The following is a 13,169-nucleotide window of genomic DNA, read 5'->3' as shown; positions in this document are numbered from 1 at the left end:
ACAAAGAAGTCTCGCTTCCCATCGGTCAAAAGAGCCATGCTGAATAAAGTGTCAAACCCAGAAATGCAGGACAGGCCATGGAGAAACGCGAGCCTGGCTACGCTGATGGGAGGGATGTAAATTGCCATCAGCCACTCTGGAGAAGTGTACGGTGTGTCCTGAAACATCTAAAAAACTCAGCTTAGAGAGCACAGGGCACTTCCACTCATGGGCGTATAAATTGGGAAAACTAAAAATCAGCAAGACACAGGCACCCCAAAGTTTAGGGCTGCTCTGTTGACAAGAACCTCCACTTCGTTACACCTTAAATATCCCAGGAAAGAGAAAAATGGATAAAGAAGTTGTGGTCCTTATGTACAATGGAATATCACTCAGCCATGAAATCAACGTCATAAGCCTAGTAGCAGCATGATGAGTGGATTTAGGTACGACGATTCTAAGTGAAATAAGTCACACAGAAAAAGACACTTATCATAAGATATCACTTATAGAGGGAATGTATAAACCGCTACCCTTGAACTGAATTACAAAACAGAACAGAGTCCCATGTTTAGAAAACACACTATGGCTGCTTAACGGGAAAGGTGAGGTGGGGTGATGCATAAAACAAGGGTTTCAAATTAGGTCAGATACCGTTCCATAAACCCAATATGTAATAGACAAGACCTACTCCTTGATCAGTGAATTGGACTCAACACCCCCTATTCACCGCCCAAGAATATATCTGACTAGTAAGAAGCTTAAAACCTATGTTTTGATATCTCTCTGTAAGTGAGTCAAGTGGGTGTAAAGCGGCAGAAACACAGCAGTGAAAAGCAGCTAAACCCCATTATAAAAATCAATTACGTTTAAAAACCCGTGAAACAAAGACAGTGAAAGAGAGAGAAATTCTTACAAAATTCGTTCAGGGGCTGTGATGCCACCTGGATTGACCATATCTAGACCCACAGCTGATGGAGACATAAGGTTGGACACTCTTGGGGCTGAGAGATGTGGTGCGGTTGGGTTAGGAAACGCAGACCCTTTAAAGTAATACTGCGTGGTTCCCATCCCATGGGTCCCAAATCTCCAGGTTCAAGGGCATCTTCCTACATCGAAAACATGCATGAGAAACCCAGAAGATGGTACACCGTGTGATCGGGAAAGGTTTCCAAAACGCACCTCATTTCTCATCTTCTTGTCCTCGGCTTCGCCATTCCAGCCGCTTTACTAGCAATCTCCCTCCTTGGAGAATCAGCACCTTTAACCTCCTGTTCCGTACAGGTTGCAATTTGTCCTGAGGATGAACGGGAAGAGTGGGAACCAATGAGAGACTAGCTCTAGGTGTTGGGACAGGCACAGGTCACTCTACTTTCCCATCAGGAAGAAGAATTAACCACAGGCTCAGCCTGCCGCCCGGGACCAGAATAGGGCCTGAAGCAATCCTGCGCTTTTGCGGCCAGCTCCCAAGAAAGCGAGTTGAAAAATGGAGCTCAGGGGCACTGCAATTCACAAACCTGCAGACTTATAAATGATAACTCTCGTCCACAAATATATTGAGGGAAGGCAACGAAGAGGATTGGAAAGCAAGGCAGAATTGCAGGAAACAGATTTCAAGAGGGAGATTCGAATCGCCGTTAAAGCACAGGAAAAGCGGCAAAACCTCGACAATGATGCCCTTGGCCAAAAAGGGCGTATGCGTTTTTTCCTGAATATATTCAGGAAAAAACGCATACGCCCTTTTTGGCCAACCAAGCAACCTGGAAATACAAATCAGCGCTACAAAGAAATCTCGCTTCCCATCGGTCAAAAGGGCCATGCTGAATAAAGTGTCAAAACCAGAAATGCAGGACAGGCCATGGAGAAACGGGAGCCTGGCTACGCTGATGGGAGGGATGTAAATTGCCAACAGCCACTCTGGAGAAGTGTACGGTGTGTCCTGAAACATCTAAAAAACTCAGCTTAGAGAGCACAGGGCACTTCCACTCATGGGAGTATAAATTGGGAAAACTAAAAATCAGCAAGACACAGGCACCCCAAAGTTTAGGGCTGCTCTGTTGACAAGAACCTCCACTTCGTTACACCTTAAATATCCCAGGAAAGAGAAAAATGGATAAAGAAGTTGTGGTCCTTATGTACAATGGAATATCACTCAGCCATGAAATCAACGTCATAAGGCTAGTAGCAGCATGATGAGTGGATTTAGGTACGACGATTCTAAGTGAAATAAGTCACACAGAAAAAGACACTTATCATAAGATATCACTTATAGAGGGAATGTATAAACCGCTACCCTTGAACTGAATTACAAAACAGAACAGAGTCCCAGGTTTAGAAAACACACTATGGCTGCTTAACGGGAAAGGTGAGGTGGGGTCATGCATAAAACAAGGGTTTCAAATTAGGTCAGATACCGTTCCATAAACCCAATATGTAATAGACAAGACCTACTCCTTGATCAGTGAATTGGACTCAACACCCCCTATTCACCGCCCAAGAATATATCTGACTAGTAAGAATCTTAAAACCTATGTTTTGATATCTCTCTGTAAGTGAGTCAAGTGTGTGTAAAGCGGCAGAAACACAGCAGTGAAAAGCAGCTAAACCCCATTATAAAAATCAATTATTTTAAAAACCCGTGAAACAAAGACAGTGAAAGAGAGAGAAATTCTTACAAAATTCGTTCAGGGGCTGTGATGCCACCTGGATTGACCATATCTAGACCCACAGCTGATGGAGACCTAAGGGTGGACACTCTTGGGGCTGAGAGGTTTGGTGAAGTTGGTTGAGGAAACGCAGACCCTTTAAAGTAATACTGCGTGATATCCATCCCATGGGTCCCAAATCTCCAGGTTCAAGGGCATCTTCCTACATCGAAAACATGCATGAGAAACCCAGAAGATGGTACACCGTGTGATCGGGAAAGGTTTCCAAAACGCACCTCATTTCTCATCTCCTTGTGCTCGGCTTCGCCATTCCAGCCGCTTTACTAGCAATCTCCCTCCTTGGAGAATCAGCACCTTTAACCTCCTGTTCCGTACAGGTTGCAATTTGTCCTGAGGATGAACGGGAAGAGTGGGAACCAATGAGAGACTAGCTCTAGGTGTTGGGACAGGCACAGGTCACTCTACTTTCCCATCAGGAAGAAGAATTAACCACAGGCTCAGCCTGCGGCCCGGGACCAGAATAGGGCCTGAAGCAATCCTGCGCTTTTGCGGCCAGCTCCCAAGAAAGCGAGTTGAAAAATGGAGCTCAGGGGCACTGCAATTCACAAACCTGCAGACTTATAAATGATAACTCTCGTCCACAAATATATTGAGGGAAGGCAACGAAGAGGATTGGAAAGAAAGGCAGAATTGAAGGAAACAGATTTCAGGAGGGAGATTCGAATCGCCTTTAAAGCACAGGAAAAGCGGCAAAACCTCGACAATGATGCCCTTGGCCAAAAAGGGCGTATGCGTTTTTTCCTGAATATATTCAGGAAAAAACGCATACGCCCTTTTTGGCCAACCAAGCAACCTGGAAAGGCAAATCAGCGCTACAAAGAAGTCTCGCTTCCCATCGGTCAAAAGAGCCATGCTGAATAAAGTGTCAAACCCAGAAATGCAGGACAGGCCATGGAGAAACGCGAGCCTGGCTACGCTGATGGGAGGGATGTAAATTGCCATCAGCCACTCTGGAGAAGTGTACGGTGTGTCCTGAAACATCTAAAAAACTCAGCTTAGAGAGCACAGGGCACTTCCACTCATGGGCGTATAAATTGGGAAAACTAAAAATCAGCAAGACACAGGCACCCCAAAGTTTAGGGCTGCTCTGTTGACAAGAACCTCCACTTCGTTACACCTTAAATATCCCAGGAAAGAGAAAAATGGATAAAGAAGTTGTGGTCCTTATGTACAATGGAATATCACTCAGCCATGAAATCAACGTCATAAGCCTAGTAGCAGCATGATGAGTGGATTTAGGTACGACGATTCTAAGTGAAATAAGTCACACAGAAAAAGACACTTATCATAAGATATCACTTATAGAGGGAATGTATAAACCGCTACCCTTGAACTGAATTACAAAACAGAACAGAGTCCCATGTTTAGAAAACACACTATGGCTGCTTAACGGGAAAGGTGAGGTGGGGTGATGCATAAAACAAGGGTTTCAAATTAGGTCAGATACCGTTCCATAAACCCAATATGTAATAGACAAGACCTACTCCTTGATCAGTGAATTGGACTCAACACCCCCTATTCACCGCCCAAGAATATATCTGACTAGTAAGAAGCTTAAAACCTATGTTTTGATATCTCTCTGTAAGTGAGTCAAGTGGGTGTAAAGCGGCAGAAACACAGCAGTGAAAAGCAGCTAAACCCCATTATAAAAATCAATTACGTTTAAAAACCCGTGAAACAAAGACAGTGAAAGAGAGAGAAATTCTTACAAAATTCGTTCAGGGGCTGTGATGCCACCTGGATTGACCATATCTAGACCCACAGCTGATGGAGACATAAGGTTGGACACTCTTGGGGCTGAGAGATGTGGTGCGGTTGGGTTAGGAAACGCAGACCCTTTAAAGTAATACTGCGTGGTTCCCATCCCATGGGTCCCAAATCTCCAGGTTCAAGGGCATCTTCCTACATCGAAAACATGCATGAGAAACCCAGAAGATGGTACACCGTGTGATCGGGAAAAGTTTCCAAAACGCACCTCATTTCTCATCTCCTTATGCTCGGGTTCGCCATTCCAGCCCCTTTAGTAGCAATCTCCCTCCTTGGAGAATCAGCACCTTTAACCTCCTGTTCCGTACAGGTTGCAATTTGTCCTGAGGATGAACGGGAAGAGTGGGAACCAATGAGAGACTAGCTCTAGGTGTTGGGACAGGCACAGGTCACTCTACTTCCCCATCAGGAAGAAGAATTAACCACAGGCTCAGCCTGCCGCCCGGGACCAGAATAGGGCCTGAAGCAATCCTGCGCTTTTGCGGCCAGCTCCCAAGAAAGCGAGTTGAAAAATGGAGCTCAGGGGCACTGCAATTCACAAACCTGCAGACTTATAAATGATAACTCTCGTCCACAAATATATTGAGGGAAGGCAACGAAGAGGATTGGAAAGCAAGGCAGAATTGCAGGAAACAGATTTCAGGAGGGAGATTCGAATCGCCGTTAAAGCACAGGAAAAGCGGCAAAACCTCGACAATGATGCCCTTGGCCAAAAAGGGCGTATGCGTTTTTTCCTGAATATATTCAGGAAAAAACGCATACGCCCTTTTTGGTCAACCAAGCAACCTGGAAAGGCAAATCAGCGCTACAAAGAAGTCTCGCTTCCCATCGGTCAAAAGGGCCATGCTGAATAAAGTGTCAAAACCAGAAATGCAGGACAGGCCATGGAGAAACGGGAGCCTGGCTACGCTGATGGGAGGGATGTAAATTGCCAACAGCCACTCTGGAGAAGTGTACGGTGTGTCCTGAAACATCTAAAAAACTCAGCTTAGAGAGCACAGGGCACTTCCTCTCATGGGCGTATAAATTGGGAAAACTAAAAATCAGCAAGACACAGGCACCCCAAAGTTTAGGGCTGCTCTGTTGACAAGAACCTCCACTTCGTTACACCTTAAATATCCCAGGAAAGAGAAAAATGGATAAAGTAGTAGTGGTCCTTATGTACAATGGAATATCACTCAGCCATGAAATCAACGTCATAAGGCTAGTAGCAGCATGATGAGTGGATTTAGGTACGACGATTCTAAGTGAAATAAGTCACACAGAAAAAGACACTTATCATAAGATATCACTTATAGAGGGAATGTATAAACCGCTACCCTTGAACTGAATTACAAAACAGAACAGAGTCCCACGTTTAGAAAACACACTATGGCTGCTTAACGGGAAAGGTGAGGTGGGGTGATGCATAAAACAAGGGTTTCAAATTAGGTCAGATACCGTTCCATAAACCCAATATGTAATAGACAAGACCTACTCCTTGATCAGTGAATTGGACTCAACACCCCCTATTCACCGCCCAAGAATATATCTGACTAGTAAGAAGCTTAAAACCTATGTTTTGATATCTCTCTGTAAGTGAGTCAAGTGGGTGTAAAGCGGCAGAAACACAGCAGTGAAAAGCAGCTAAACCCCATTATAAAAATCAATTACTTTTAAAAACCCGTGAAACAAAGACAGTGAAAGAGAGAGAAATTCTTACAAAATTCGTTCAGGGGCTGTGATGCCACCTGGATTGACCATATCTAGACCCACAGCTGATGGAGACATAAGGTTGGACACTCTTGGGGCTGAGAGGTGTGGTGCGGTTGGGTGAGGAAACGCAGACCCTTTAAAGTAATACTGCGTGGTTCCCATCCCATGGGTCCCAAATCTCCAGGTTCAAGGGCATCTTCCTACATCGAAAACATGCATGAGAAACCCAGAAGATGGTACACCGTGTGATCGGGAAAGGTTTCCTAAACGCACCTCATTTCTCATTTCCTTATGCTCGGGTTCTCCATTCCAGCCCCTTTAGTAGCAATCTCCCTCCTTGGAGAATCAGCACCTTTAACCTCCTGTTCCGTACAGGTTGCAATTTGTCCTGAGGATGAACGGGAAGAGTGGGAACCAATGAGAGACTAGCTCTAGGTGTTGGGACAGGCACAGGTCACTCTACTTCCCAATCAGGAAGAAGAATTAACCACAGGCTCAGCCTGCCGCCCGGGACCAGAATAGGGCCTGAAGCAATCCTGCGCTTTTGCGGCCAGCTCCCAAGAAAGCGAGTTGAAAAATGGAGCTCAGGGGCACTGTAATTCACAAACCTGCAGACTTATAAATGATAACTCTCGTCCACAAATATATTGAGGGAAGGCAACGAAGAGGATTAGAAAGCAAGGCAGAATTGCAGGTAACAGATTTCAGGAGGGAGATTCGAATCGCCTTTAAAGCTCAGGAAAAGCGGCAAAACCTCGACAATGATGCCCTTGGCCAAAAAGGGCGTATGCGTTTTTTCCTGAATATATTCAGGAAAAAACGCATACGCCCTTTTTGGCCAACCAAGCAACCTGGAAAGGCAAATCAGCGCTACAAAGAAGTCTCGCTTCCCATCGGTCAAAAGGGCCATGCTGAATAAAGTGTCAAAACCAGAAATTCAGGACAGGCCATGGAGAAACGGGAGCCTGGCTACGCTGATGGGAGGGATGTAAATTGCCAACAGCCACTCTGGAGAAGTGTACGGCGTGTCCTGAAACATCTAAAAAACTCAGCTTAGAGAGCACAGGGCACGTCCACTCATGGGCGTATAAATTGGGAAAACTAAAAATCAGCAAGACACAGGCACCCCAAAGTTTAGGGCTGCTCTGTTGACAAGAACCTCCACTTCGTTACACCTTAAATATCCCAGGAAAGAGAAAAATGGATAAAGAAGTTGTGGTCCTTATGTACAATGGAATATCACTCAGCCATGAAATCAACGTCATAAGGCTAGTAGCAGCATGATGAGTGGATTTAGGTATGACGATTCTAAGTGAAATAAGTCACACAGAAAAAGACACTTATCATAAGATATCACTTATAGAGGGAATGTATAAACCGCTACCCTTGAACTGAATTACAAAACAGAACAGAGTCCCAGGTTTAGAAAACACACTATGGCTGCTTAACGGGAAAGGTGAGGTGGGGTCATGCATAAAACAAGGGTTTCAAATTAGGTCAGATACCGTTCCATAAACCCAATATGTAATAGACAAGACCTACTCCTTGATCAGTGAATTGGACTCAACACCCCCTATTCACCGCCCAAGAATATATCTGACTAGTAAGAATCTTAAAACCTATGTTTTGATATCTCTCTGTAAGTGAGTCAAGTGTGTGTAAAGCGGCAGAAACACAGCAGTGAAAAGCAGCTAAACCCCATTATAAAAATCAATTATTTTAAAAACCCGTGAAACAAAGACAGTGAAAGAGAGAGAAATTCTTACAAAATTCGTTCAGGGGCTGTGATGCCACCTGGATTGACCATATCTAGACCCACAGCTGATGGAGACCTAAGGGTGGACACTCTTGGGGCTGAGAGGTTTGGTGAGGTTGGTTGAGGAAACGCAGACCCTTTAAAGTAATACTGCGTGATATCCATCCCATGGGTCCCAAATCTCCAGGTTCAAGGGCATCTTCCTACATCGAAAACATGCATGAGAAACCCAGAAGATGGTACACCGTGTGATCGGGAAAGGTTTCCAAAACGCACCTCATTTCTCATCTCCTTGTCCTCGGCTTCGCCATTCCAGCCGCTTTACTCTCAATCTCCCTCCTTGGAGAATCAGCACCTTTAACCTCCTGTTCCGTACAGGTTGCAATTTGTCCTGAGGATGAACGGGAAGAGTGGGAACCAATGAGAGACTAGCTCTAGGTGTTGGGACAGGCACAGGTCACTCTACTTTCCCATCAGGAAGAAGAATTAACCACAGGCTCAGCCTGCGGCCCGGGACCAGAATAGGGCCTGAAGCAATCCTGCGCTTTTGCGGCCAGCTCCCAAGAAAGCGAGTTGAAAAATGGAGCTCAGGGGCACTGCAATTCACAAACCTGCAGACTTATAAATGATAACTCTCGTCCACAAATATATTGAGGGAAGGCAACGAAGAGGATTGGAAAGCAAGGCAGAATTGCAGGAAACAGATTTCAGGAAGGAGATTCGAATCGCCTTTAAAGCACAGGAAAAGCGGCAAAACCTCGACAATGATGCCCTTGGCCAAAAAGGGCGTATGCGTTTTTTCCTGAATATATTCAGGAAAAAACGCATACGCCCTTTTTGGCCAACCAAGCAACCTGGAAATACAAATCAGCGCTACAAAGAAATCTCGCTTCCCATCGGTCAAAAGGGCCATGCTGAATAAAGTGTCAAAACCAGAAATGCAGGACAGGCCATGGAGAAACGGGAGCCTGGCTACGCTGATGGGAGGGATGTAAATTGCCAACAGCCACTCTGGAGAAGTGTACGGTGTGTCCTGAAACATCTAAAAAACTCAGCTTAGAGAGCACAGGGCACTTCCACTCATGGGAGTATAAATTGGGAAAACTAAAAATCAGCAAGACACAGGCACCCCAAAGTTTAGGGCTGCTCTGTTGACAAGAACCTCCACTTCGTTACACCTTAAATATCCCAGGAAAGAGAAAAATGGATAAAGAAGTTGTGGTCCTTATGTACAATGGAATATCACTCAGCCATGAAATCAACGTCATAAGGCTAGTAGCAGCATGATGAGTGGATTTAGGTACGACGATTCTAAGTGAAATAAGTCACACAGAAAAAGACACTTATCATAAGATATCACTTATAGAGGGAATGTATAAACCGCTACCCTTGAACTGAATTACAAAACAGAACAGAGTCCCAGGTTTAGAAAACACACTATGGCTGCTTAACGGGAAAGGTGAGGTGGGGTCATGCATAAAACAAGGGTTTCAAATTAGGTCAGATACCGTTCCATAAACCCAATATGTAATAGACAAGACCTACTCCTTGATCAGTGAATTGGACTCAACACCCCCTATTCACCGCCCAAGAATATATCTGACTAGTAAGAATCTTAAAACCTATGTTTTGATATCTCTCTGTAAGTGAGTCAAGTGTGTGTAAAGCGGCAGAAACACAGCAGTGAAAAGCAGCTAAACCCCATTATAAAAATCAATTATTTTAAAAACCCGTGAAACAAAGACAGTGAAAGAGAGAGAAATTCTTACAAAATTCGTTCAGGGGCTGTGATGCCACCTGGATTGACCATATCTAGACCCACAGCTGATGGAGACCTAAGGGTGGACACTCTTGGGGCTGAGAGGTTTGGTGAAGTTGGTTGAGGAAACGCAGACCCTTTAAAGTAATACTGCGTGATATCCATCCCATGGGTCCCAAATCTCCAGGTTCAAGGGCATCTTCCTACATCGAAAACATGCATGAGAAACCCAGAAGATGGTACACCGTGTGATCGGGAAAGGTTTCCAAAACGCACCTCATTTCTCATCTCCTTGTGCTCGGCTTCGCCATTCCAGCCGCTTTACTAGCAATCTCCCTCCTTGGAGAATCAGCACCTTTAACCTCCTGTTCCGTACAGGTTGCAATTTGTCCTGAGGATGAACGGGAAGAGTGGGAACCAATGAGAGACTAGCTCTAGGTGTTGGGACAGGCACAGGTCACTCTACTTCCCAATCAGGAAGAAGAATTAACCACAGGCTCAGCCTGCCGCCCGGGACCAGAATAGGGCCTGAAGCAATCCTGCGCTTTTGCGGCCAGCTCCCAAGAAAGCGAGTTGAAAAATGGAGCTCAGGGGCACTGTAATTCACAAACCTGCAGACTTATAAATGATAACTCTCGTCCACAAATATATTGAGGGAAGGCAACGAAGAGGATTAGAAAGCAAGGCAGAATTGCAGGTAACAGATTTCAGGAGGGAGATTCGAATCGCCTTTAAAGCTCAGGAAAAGCGGCAAAACCTCGACAATGATGCCCTTGGCCAAAAAGGGCGTATGCGTTTTTTCCTGAATATATTCAGGAAAAAACGCATACGCCCTTTTTGGACAACCAAGCAACCTGGAAAGGCAAATCAGCGCTACAAAGAAGTCTCGCTTCCCATCGGTCAAAAGGGCCATGCTGAATAAAATGTCAAAACCAGAAATTCAGGACAGGCCATGGAGAAACGGGAGCCTGGCTACGCTGATGGGAGGGATGTAAATTGCCAACAGCCACTCTGGAGAAGTGTACGGCGTGTCCTGAAACATCTAAAAAACTCAGCTTAGAGAGCACAGGGCACGTCCACTCATGGGCGTATAAATTGGGAAAACTAAAAATCAGCAAGACACAGGCACCCCAAAGTTTAGGGCTGCTCTGTTGACAAGAACCTCCACTTCGTTACACCTTAAATATCCCAGGAAAGAGAAAAATGGATAAAGAAGTTGTGGTCCTTATGTACAATGGAATATCACTCAGCCATGAAATCAACGTCATAAGGCTAGTAGCAGCATGATGAGTGGATTTAGGTATGACGATTCTAAGTGAAATAAGTCACACAGAAAAAGACACTTATCATAAGATATCACTTATAGAGGGAATGTATAAACCGCTACCCTTGAACTGAATTACAAAACAGAACAGAGTCCCATGTTTAGAAAACACACTATGGCTGCTTAACGGGAAAGGTGAGGTGGGGTGATGCATAAAACAAGGGTTTCAAATTAGGTCAGATACCGTTCCATAAACCCAATATGTAATAGACAAGACCTACTCCTTGATCAGTGAATTGGACTCAACACCCCCTATTCACCGCCCAAGAATATATCTGACTAGTAAGAAGCTTAAAACCTATGTTTTGATATCTCTCTGTAAGTGAGTCAAGTGGGTGTAAAGCGGCAGAAACACAGCAGTGAAAAGCAGCTAAACCCCATTATAAAAATCAATTACGTTTAAAAACCCGTGAAACAAAGACAGTGAAAGAGAGAGAAATTCTTACAAAATTCGTTCAGGGGCTGTGATGCCACATGGATTGACCATATCTAGACCCACAGCTGATGGAGACATAAGGTTGGACACTCTTGGGGCTGAGAGATGTGGTGCGGTTGGGTTAGGAAACGCAGACCCTTTAAAGTAATACTGCGTGGTTCCCATCCCATGGGTCCCAAATCTCCAGGTTCAAGGGCATCTTCCTACATCGAAAACATGCATGAGAAACCCAGAAGATGGTACACCGTGTGATCGGGAAAAGTTTCCAAAACGCACCTCATTTCTCATCTCCTTATGCTCGGGTTCGCCATTCCAGCCCCTTTAGTAGCAATCTCCCTCCTTGGAGAATCAGCACCTTTAACCTCCTGTTCCGTACAGGTTGCAATTTGTCCTGAGGATGAACGGGAAGAGTGGGAACCAATGAGAGACTAGCTCTAGGTGTTGGGACAGGCACAGGTCACTCTACTTCCCCATCAGGAAGAAGAATTAACCACAGGCTCAGCCTGCCGCCCGGGACCAGAATAGGGCCTGAAGCAATCCTGCGCTTTTGCGGCCAGCTCCCAAGAAAGCGAGTTGAAAAATGGAGCTCAGGGGCACTGCAATTCACAAACCTGCAGACTTATAAATGATAACTCTCGTCCACAAATATATTGAGGGAAGGCAACGAAGAGGATTGGAAAGCAAGGCAGAATTGCAGGAAACAGATTTCAGGAGGGAGATTCGAATCGCCGTTAAAGCACAGGAAAAGCGGCAAAACCTCGACAATGATGCCCTTGGCCAAAAAGGGCGTATGCGTTTTTTCCTGAATATATTCAGGAAAAAACGCATACGCCCTTTTTGGTCAACCAAGCAACCTGGAAAGGCAAATCAGCGCTACAAAGAAGTCTCGCTTCCCATCGGTCAAAAGGGCCATGCTGAATAAAGTGTCAAAACCAGAAATGCAGGACAGGCCATGGAGAAACGGGAGCCTGGCTACGCTGATGGGAGGGATGTAAATTGCCAACAGCCACTCTGGAGAAGTGTACGGTGTGTCCTGAAACATCTAAAAAACTCAGCTTAGAGAGCACAGGGCACTTCCTCTCATGGGCGTATAAATTGGGAAAACTAAAAATCAGCAAGACACAGGCACCCCAAAGTTTAGGGCTGCTCTGTTGACAAGAACCTCCACTTCGTTACACCTTAAATATCCCAGGAAAGAGAAAAATGGATAAAGTAGTAGTGGTCCTTATGTACAATGGAATATCACTCAGCCATGAAATCAACGTCATAAGGCTAGTAGCAGCATGATGAGTGGATTTAGGTACGACGATTCTAAGTGAAATAAGTCACACAGAAAAAGACACTTATCATAAGATATCACTTATAGAGGGAATGTATAAACCGCTACCCTTGAACTGAATTACAAAACAGAACAGAGTCCCACGTTTAGAAAACACACTATGGCTGCTTAACGGGAAAGGTGAGGTGGGGTGATGCATAAAACAAGGGTTTCAAATTAGGTCAGATACCGTTCCATAAACCCAATATGTAATAGACAAGACCTACTCCTTGATCAGTGAATTGGACTCAACACCCCCTATTCACCGCCCAAGAATATATCTGACTAGTAAGAAGCTTAAAACCTATGTTTTGATATCTCTCTGTAAGTGAGTCAAGTGGGTGTAAAGCGGCAGAAACACAGCAGTGAAAAGCAGCTAAACCCCATTATAAAAATCAATTACTTTTAA

The sequence above is a fragment of the Balaenoptera physalus genome (assembly GCF_965194825.1).
Source record: "Balaenoptera physalus genome assembly, chromosome: 9".
In the NCBI taxonomy this organism is placed as follows: domain Eukaryota; kingdom Metazoa; phylum Chordata; class Mammalia; order Artiodactyla; family Balaenopteridae; genus Balaenoptera; species Balaenoptera physalus.
This window is presented reverse-complemented; position numbering follows the sequence as displayed.